Source organism: Saccostrea cucullata, unplaced genomic scaffold (assembly GCF_032062105.1).
Source record: "Saccostrea cucullata isolate Sc308-1 unplaced genomic scaffold, CSIRO_AGI_Scuc_v1 ctg2993, whole genome shotgun sequence".
Taxonomy (NCBI): domain Eukaryota; kingdom Metazoa; phylum Mollusca; class Bivalvia; order Ostreida; family Ostreidae; genus Saccostrea; species Saccostrea cuccullata.
In genome coordinates this window covers 33,495-43,246 of record NW_026933845.1, presented here as the reverse complement: position 1 = coordinate 43,246, position 9,752 = coordinate 33,495, and the positions used below count along the sequence as shown (strand labels likewise).

The window sequence follows — 9,752 nt, the reverse complement described above, 5'->3', positions numbered from 1 at the left end:
CTGCTTTTTAAACATCATTACAATTACAAAAAATACAACAACTTAGATAACTTTATGACAAAGACAGAAAGTTACAATGAGTTATAGAGGGAGGTTGTGACAGCCGTTGAGATATCTCTGATTATGAAATGATGAGAAAAAAAGGATATTTTCTGATTAAAGCTTTTAAACGAAGCGTCCTTGCCATAATAAAATAAATTAAAACTAAATTATATGATAAAAAAAAAAAACTATCTTAAAATAAAAAAAAACAACTCCTAATTAAAAAAAAAAGAAAGAAAAGAGAAATAAGAATGTTTATGTAAAAAAAAAGATATGAGAAAGAAAGAAGAGATAGTATATAAATAATTGTCATTTGAATTAATAGGAAATATTTTTTAAAAATTACCTTAAAAAAAGGGAGGATAGTCAGAAGAAAAAAGACATTGCTTCTTTAAGCTTTGGAAAAAAAAATAAAAAGAGAAAGGAAGAAGAAAGACAGAATATCTACCATAAAAATACCATACAATGGATAATTTCTGTGGTTATTATGACTGAACTATTTCAGCTTTGTTTGATACTGAAACTGAGCACGGAATATTCCATCTCTCTGATCATTACATTATGCTAGTAACAGGTGTGACCGGATCGTTATGGGATGCTTAGTCCTCCAAGGCACCTGATCCCACAGCTGTGATTTCCTGTGATCCTTGTTTTATGCCTTATTTACAGATTTGTATTGATTACAGTTTTTGTTTTGGATCATTCACTGTTCGTCATCTTCAAAACATTCATTGACTCAATTTCTCATAGAATTTTCTGCTTTAAAAAGCAACAGTATTACCATTGAAATGAATTAAAAAGGGCAAAAATGCAAACAACATGAGCCACAGAAATTACCCGTTATATGGAAAATAACTACCCTTATAAAAAGATAACGTGCTCATTTAAGAAAAAAATCTGAGCAAGTGTGACTTCATCTGTTTCTCTCGAGCCAGACATTTTAATGGTCATAGCTATAATAAGGTACATAGGGAGGTTTTTAAAATCCATGAGATGTCTTCAGTTAAATATAATTCCTCTGAAAAAAATGAGGAAAATTACTAATCACTACTGCTTTTTAAACATCATTACCATTACAAAAATACAACAACTTAGATAACTTTATGACAAAGACAGAAAGTTACAATGAGTTATAGAGGGAGGTTGTGATAGCCGTTGAGATATCTCTGATATGAAATAATGAGAAAGAAAGAGATATTTCTTCTGATTAAAGCTTTTAAACGAAGCGTCCTTGCCATAAGAAAATAAATTAAAACTAAATTATATGAGAGAAAAATAAAACTATCTTAAAATTAAAAAAAAAACAAAACAATTCCTAATTAAAAAAAAGAAAGAAAAGAGAAATAAGAACGTTTATGTAAAAGAAAATATGAGAAAGAAAGAAGAGATAGTATATAGATAATTGTAACTCGAATGAATAAGAAATATTTTAAAATTTAAAAAAAAATTACCTTAAAAAAAGGGGGATAGTCAGAAGAAAAAAGACCTTGCTTCTTAAAGCTTTAGAAAAAAAAATAAAAAGAGAAAGGAAGAAGAATGACAGAATATCTACCATAAAAATACCATACAATGGATAATTTCTGTGGTTATTATGACTGAACTATTTCAGCTTTGTTTGATACTGAAACTGAGCACGGAATATTCCATCTCTCTGATCATTACATTATGCTAGTAACAGGTGTGACCGGATCGTTATGGGATGCTTAGTCCTCCAAGGCACCTGATCCCACAGCTGTGATTTCCTGTGATCCTTGTTTTATGCCTTATTTACAGATTTGTATTGATTACAGTTTTTGTTTTGGATCATTCACTGTTCGTCATCTTCAAAACATTCATTGACTCAATTTCTCATAGAATTTTCTGCTTTAAAAAGCAACAGTATTACCATTGAAATGAATTAAAAAGCGCAAAAATGCAAACAACATGAGCCACAGAAATTACCCGTTATATGGAAAATAACTACCCTTATAAAAAGATAATGTGCTCATTTAAGAAAAAATCTGAGCAAGTGTGACTTCATCTGTTTCTCTCGAGCCAGACATTTTAATGGTCATAGCTATAATGAGGTACATAGGGAGGTTTTTAAAATCCATGAGATGTCTTCAGTTAAATATAATTCCTCTGAAAAAAATGAGGAAAATTACTAATCACTACTGCTTTTTAAACATCATTACCATTACAAAAATACAACAACTTAGATAACTTTATGACAAAGACAGAAAGTTACAATGAGTTAAAGAGGGAGGTTGTGATAGCCGTTGAGATATCTCTGATTATGAAATAATGAGAAAAAAGGGATATTTCTTCTGATTAAAGCTTTTAAACGAAGCGTCCTTGCCATAAGAAAATAAATTAAAACTAAATTATATGAGAGAAAAATAAAACTATCTTAAAATTAAAAAAAAAAAACAACTCCTAATTAAAAAAAAAAAGAAAGAAAGAAAAGAGAAATAAGAACGTTTATGTAAAAAAATATATATAAGAGAAAGAAAGAAGAGATAGTATAAAATAATTGTCATTTGAATTAATAAGAAATATTTTTTTAAAAAAAATTACCTTAATAAAAGGGGGGATAGTCAAAAGAAAAAAGACCTTGCTTCTTTAAGCTTTAGAAAAAAAAAAAGAGAAAGGAAGAAGAAAGACAGAATATCTACCATAAAAATACCATACAATGGATAATTTCTGTGGTTATTATGACTGAACTATTTCAGCTTTGTTTGATACTAAAACTGAGCACGGAATATTCCATCTCTCTGATCATTACATTATGCTAGTAACAGGTGTGACCGGATCGTTATGGGATGCTTAGTCCTCCAAGGCACCTGATCCCACAGCTGTGATTTCCTGTGATCCTTGTTTTATGCCTTATTTACAGATTTGTATTGATTACAGTTTTTGTTTTGGATCATTCATTGTTCGTCATCTTCAAAACATTCATTGACTCAATTTCTCATAGAATTTTTCTGCTTTAAAAAGCATCAGTATTACCATTGAAATGAATTAAAAAGAGCAAAAATGCAAACCACATGAGCCTCAGAAATTACCCATTGTATGGAAAATAACTACCCTTATAAAAAGATACCGTGCTCATTTAAGAAAAAATCTGAGCAAGTGTAACTTCATCTGTTTCTCTCGAGCCAGACATTTTAATGGTCATAGCTATAATGAGGTACATAGGGAGGTTTTTAAAATCCATGAGATGTCTTCAGTTAAATATAATTCCTCTGAAAAAAATGAGGAAAATTACTAATCACTACTGCTTTTTAAACATCATTACCATTACAAAAATACAACAACTTAGATAACTTTCTGACAAAGACAGAAAGTTACAATGAGTTATAGAGGGAGCCTGTGATAGTCATTAAGATATCTCTGATTATAAAATAATGAGAAAGAAAGAGATATTTCTTATGATTAAAGCTTTTAAACAAAGCGTACTTGCCATAAGAAAATAAATTAAAACTAAATTATATGAGAGAAAATAAAACTAACTTAAAATAAAAAAAAAAAACAAAAAAAAACTCCTAATTAAAAAAAAGAAAGAAAAGAGAAATAAGAACGTTTATGTAAAAAAAAAAGATATAAGAGAAAGAAAGAAGAGATAGTATATATAAACATATCATTTGAATTAATAAGGAATATTAAAAAAAATAAATTAAAAAAGGGGGATAGTCAGAAGAAAAAAGAACTTGCTTCTTTAAGCTTTAGAAAAAAAAAAATAAAAAGAGAAAGGAAGAAGAAAGACAGAATATCTACCATAAAAATACCATACAATGGATAATTTCTGTGGTTATTATGACTGAACTATTTCAGCTTTGTTTGATACTGAAACTGAGCACGGAATATTCCATCTCTCTGATCATTACATTATGCTAGTAACAGGTGTGACCGGATCGTTATGGGATGCTTAGTCCTCCAAGGCACCTGATCCCACAGCTGGGATTTCCTGTGATCCTTGTTTTATGCCTTATTTACAGATTTGTATTGATTACAGTTTTTGTTTTGGATCGTTCACTGTTCGTCATCTTCAAAACATTGACTCAATTTTTCATAGAATTTTCTGTTAAAAAAAATCATGCCATTTAGATGAACAAAAAGCAGAAAACACTGCAAGCAATATAAGCCACAGAAATTATCCTTTCTACTTATTTTTTTAAAAAATATAACTTGTCATTAAAATTTTTCTTGTGGAAGTGTGACATTTTTTTTTGTTTAGACTCCTTCATCTTCTGCAGGCATACACTGCCTCTCTCATCTTAAAACCTACATATAAAATGGCAAAATACCATCCTATTTTGAACACTTTTAAAAATAGGCCTATTAAATTTTTCTTGTGGAAGTGACAGGGTATGCAAGCAATCCTCTCTCATTTAAAATTTCATTGTAAATACAGGTAAACACTAACAACCTCAACACTTCTATAGGCCTTAAATTTCAGGCAAGAACTAACTACCTCCCTTATTTTTTTTAAAATATTCATTGTAAAGACAGGTAAATACTTCCCTCATTTTGAAACTTAAAATTCAGGCAAGTAATAAATACCTCTTTTTTTTAAAAATAAATATTTAGCTATAAATACCTCCCTCATTTTGAAACTAAACAATTCAGGCAAGTAATAATTACCTTTGTTTTTTTAAAATAAATATTTAGCAATAAAAACCTCCCTCATATAAAATTCCCATAGTAAATGTCAGGCAAGCACTTAATACCTCCCTCCTCTTAAAACTTAAAAAAATATTCATGCAAGTTCTATGTACCTCCCTAGTTTAAAACTTCTAAAGCTAATACAGGAAAATACTAACAACCTCCCTCCTTTATAAGTTAAATATTCAGCAAGAACTATCTACCTCATTTTAAAACTTGAATATTTGGGCAAGCACATTAATTATCTCACTTTTAAATCTAAATATTCAGGCAAGAAACTAAATACATGTACCTCCCTCATTTTTTAAAGTTAAATATTCAGACAAGCACTAAATACCTCCCTCATTTTTTTTTAAATATTCAAACAAGCAGTGAATACCTCAGTCACATTTAAATCTAAATATTCAGACAAGCGCTAAATAACTTCCTATTTTAAAACTTAAATACATGTACCTCCCTATTTTTAAACTTCAATATTCAGACAAGTACTAAATATCTCTCTTACTTTTAAATTCAAATATTCAGGTAAGCACTAAAAACCTTCCTTGTATTAAATCTATTTTTTTGTGATCAAGCACAGATTTAAAAAAAAAATCCTGTTTTTAACTTTAAAATTCAGACAAGTGTTGATTCAAATATATATATAAAGAAAAAACCTCCCACAGTTACCGAGATTTCTTATGCATAGAAACAATCTTAGGTAATAATAAGCTCAAATTATTTTCTTTTCAGCGTTCAGCAAATCACTGGTAAAAATACCTCCACCACTATTTAGCCTAAATAATATATTGGAAAAAAAACTTTATACATGTATAAAAAAAATGTTCAAAACAAAGACATACAAATAAATTTTGATTCAATCTTAAGAATACAATAAACTTCGAAAAGGAAATTTAAGTAAAAGGAAAAAAGTATAATTATTAAACCTCAATACTTCTAGATAAAAAAAAAAAATAATTAAATGCTCTCTGAAAGATTCTGTCTCATTCAGATAAAACAGTAAGCCTAAGTAATCTTAAACAATTATCTAGCAAAATGAATTCTTCTATTATCCTACATATATCATGAAAAATGTCATGGTTATACACTACAATAATACATCAAATTCCCACAACCATCCAAAAATTATAAAGGATCCTTCACATAGTATTCCTGGTGGTTTGTCCTGCTTCAGGCCACATGGAAAATCTTGGAAAAACATTGGTAGCAAAAAAAATGTCCTAAGTCAATCTCTAGGTCACATGGAAACTTTTGGAAAAACACAAGTAGTGAAATTATCTCCCATAACTGACACTGCTCCAAGGTCCATCAGAATTCTTTGAAACACATCCATAGGGAAAATATCTCTGGACTCTATCCCCATAGCTCACGTTTGAGTAATACTAGGCAAGGCTCCAGTTGTCCAACACTATAGAAATACAATGAATCCTATAATATTTTTACTATGATACTTTATGTATATTTAAAGTACAAGTTTTCAGGGTATATATAATGATAATGATAGAAACATCCCCATTTTACCTACAAGAATGTTTTAAGACTAGAAAAATTCAAATAATTTTTTTTTACTATACATGACAATTGTATTTCAAATACAAAGTAAATAAATTAGCTAATGTTAATGATAGACCGAGACAGAAACAACACTTTTTGCCAAAATAAGGATCATTAATAAACATATTACCTGGTAGTCTGGTAGTTTAAGATCAAACATGATGAATGCTGGCTTCATGTATATTTTTCTGCTTGTGAATAGCACCAACTATTGGCTAAACTAATTGTTGACTCAGTGACAGACCACTTTCACCTAAAGCCTGAAATGATAAAAAGAACCTTGAAAAAAGCTTAAGAATCATTTTAATGTTTTTTTGAAAAATAATTCATATATGATCTACAGTATATCAAAGGTCAATTTGAAATTCAAAGTTTTAATATGAATCTTCCATATAAGCAAATTCCAGGTTTACAAGGATCAGGGATTTTGCCAAATTCCCAAGGGAGGGTGCTACAAGATTGCATTTATGTCTCAAACAAAGAAATAATTTCACTATATATCACTACATAGCTTAATTGATTTAATTTTATTAACTCTTTTTCTTACCTGTCTGATGAACACAACAAAGGCTACAAAGATGACTGGTAGAATACAGGTATACAGGTGTCAAAACTCTCCATTGATGACCAGACTGCATGCCGCATTGTATGTTGTGAATTATTGATCTTTAACAGGGGAAACTACTCCTGAAATCAGAGAAATTGTAGTCAAAATGAGAGATATCTGCTCCTTTTTAGTTCTCACACAAGGAAGTAATTAAGGTCTTCCGTTCGTATCCAAAACACAACTTGACCTAGATATTCATGTGATATATCTGTATACCAAATTTCATTTCAGTATGTGCAATGGTTGCAAAGAATATGAACAGAAACTAAGTGTACTGACAGACAGACCAACAGCAGCAAAGCTATATGCCCTCCCTTCTTCGAAGGGGGGCATAATAAATGTCTCATGTGGCTTTTAAGAAAGAAAATTGACAGTATAAACATACCATCCCTGAAATACACATGGGTTTCACATGTTGATAAACATCCTACACACCATCTAGGAAGTTGTATCATGCACACCTGAAAAAAAGAGTTCCCTTTAATTCTGCTACATTTATGATATTTCTAGTACACAAATTTAATACTAAAAATTTTGCCAAAAATTGAAAAATAAATTGTTATATTTTTCCATTGAAATTGAGCTTTAAAGCATCATAATGTTTAAGAAATAAAGTCCGCGTTTTCGTGAATGTTGCAGAATAACCTCCGAGGTCAAGAAATGTTGTTTGAAAGATAAAAGCCGAGGCATTTTGAGACCGAGGAGGTTATTCTGCATCATTCACAAAAACAAGGACTTTATTTCTATTCTGCTACGTGTAGTTAGCAGCCCTAAAATACGACTGATCGTTTCTCAATAGAGAATCGAATTAGGTCACCAAAGAAACAAGAGGCCCATGGGCCACATCGCTCACCTTAGCACTAAGGGTAGGAAAAAGTATAAAATGGCTTTTTATTGTAAAGTTTAAATCCAAAAGTAGTCCCATGACCAATCATGGATTTGCTGTTTTTTAGAAAATAATTTTTAAAGAATTTTCCTATATATATCTTTAAAAACTTTGGTCGGCCATTTCGGCCCTGCCCTACCCCTGTGGGTCATGATTTGAAAAAAATTGAATCTACACTACTTGAGCAATCTTCCATATAAATATGATCAATTATGGCTTTGTCATTCTTGAGAAGATGTTTAAAGAATTTTCCTATATATTTCTATGTAAAAGTTTGGTCGGCCATTTTGGCCCCACCCTACCCCCAGGGGTCATGATTTGAACAAACTTGAAACTACACTACCTGAGCATGCTTCCATATAAATATGATCAATTATGGCTTTGTCATAAATAAAGAATTTTCCTATATATTTCTATGTAAAAGTTTGGTCGGCCATTTTGGGCCCCGCCCTACCCCGGGGGGGGGGTGTCATGATTTGAACAAACTTGAAACTACACTACCTGAGCATGCTTCCATATATATATGATGAATTATGGCTTTGTCATTCTTGAGAAGAAGATTTTTAAAGAATTTTCCTATCTATTTCTATGTAAAAGTTTGGTCGGCCATTTTGGCCCCGCCCTACCCCTGGGGGTCATGATTTGAACAAACTTGAATCTACACTACCTGAGCATGCTTCCATATAAATATGATGAATTATGGCTTTGTCATTCTTGGGAAGAAGATTTTTAAAGAATATTCCTATATATTTCTATGTAAAAGTTTGGTTGGCCATTTTGTCCCCACCCTACCCCCGGGGGTCATGATTTGTAAAAAAAACTTGAATCTACACTACCTGAGCATGCTCCCATATAAATATGATGAATTATGGCTTTGTCATTCTTGAGAAGAAGATTTTTAAAGAATTTTCCTATATATTTCTATGTAAAAGTTTGGTCGGCCATTTTGGCCCCGCCCTACCCCCAGAGGTCATGATTTGAACAAACTTAAATCTACACTACCTGAGGATGTTTCCCCATAAGTTTCATCTTTCCTGGCACAGTGGTTCTTGAGAAGATTTTTAAAATATGCCACCAAATTTTCATTTATTCCCAATTATCTCCCCTTGAATGAGGGCGTGGCCCTTCATTTGAACAAACTTGAATCCCCTTCACCCAAGGACACTTTGTGGCAAGTTTGGTTGAAATTGGCCCAGCAGTTCTTGAGAAGTCGAAAATGTGAAAAGTTTACAGACAGACAGACAGACAGACGGACACCAGACAAAATGTGATCAGAAAAGCTCACTTGAGCCTTCGGCTCAGGTGAGCTAAAAATGGAATGTTTGCAGTTATAGATATTTATTGAAGAGCCGAGGCAGTGCACATGAGATGAAGATTGTACGACAAAGGCATATCCCTGGAAATTATACAAAGTACTTCACCAAGAAAAGAATGCTAAATCTGGAAAAATGCATTTAAAGAACACTCACATAAGTTTCCAGACTGTGATGGTCTACTCAACTGGAATCAGCATGGGAAGGAAAAAAGAGGCCTGGCATGGATCCTTTCCATCCGATGTAAGAAGTGCCACTATACCAGTCACCGAGAAAAACTACAAAGAGGTGAGAAGATCTGGCAGGGGATGAAGAGCTGCACAGCTGAATGCGGCCATGGCTGTTGGTCACCTGGGTACCAGTCTTACAACAGAGGGTATGCATGGTATGCTTCTTGGTGCAAATATTGAACCAGCATCAACCACCAACAGACCTGCAACAAAGTGGTTCAAATTATCGCTAAAATATGAAGAAAATAAGGCCGAACATTCAAGGACTCAATGAAAAATGTGGACTACTTGTTACCCCACCTCCGTTGATTTTTCTGTGAAATCCTGGCTTACGATTGGTTAAAGTCTGTCACGTGAAAGCGGTGGATTACTTATACACGGTCAGTTGCAAATCTATACCCGGTCAGTTGTATATCTATACCCGGTCGCTGTATTACGTAACAAACATGACGTCCCGTACGAAAGTTTGAGGCGGA

At 32.0% G+C, this 9,752-nt stretch overlaps 1 long non-coding RNA gene across 1 annotated transcript; it reads right to left on the bottom strand.

The window, feature by feature from the left end:
- Nucleotides 1–6,435: 6,435 nt before the first annotated feature.
- LOC134239490 (uncharacterized) lies at nt 6,436–9,473 on the bottom strand. Its single transcript, XR_009986229.1, has 4 exons — nt 9,203–9,473; nt 7,233–7,308; nt 6,788–6,927; nt 6,436–6,500 (listed from the first exon to the last, which is right to left on the bottom strand). It is a non-coding gene; the product is annotated as an uncharacterized LOC134239490 (long non-coding RNA).
- Nucleotides 9,474–9,752: the final 279 nt, after the last annotated feature.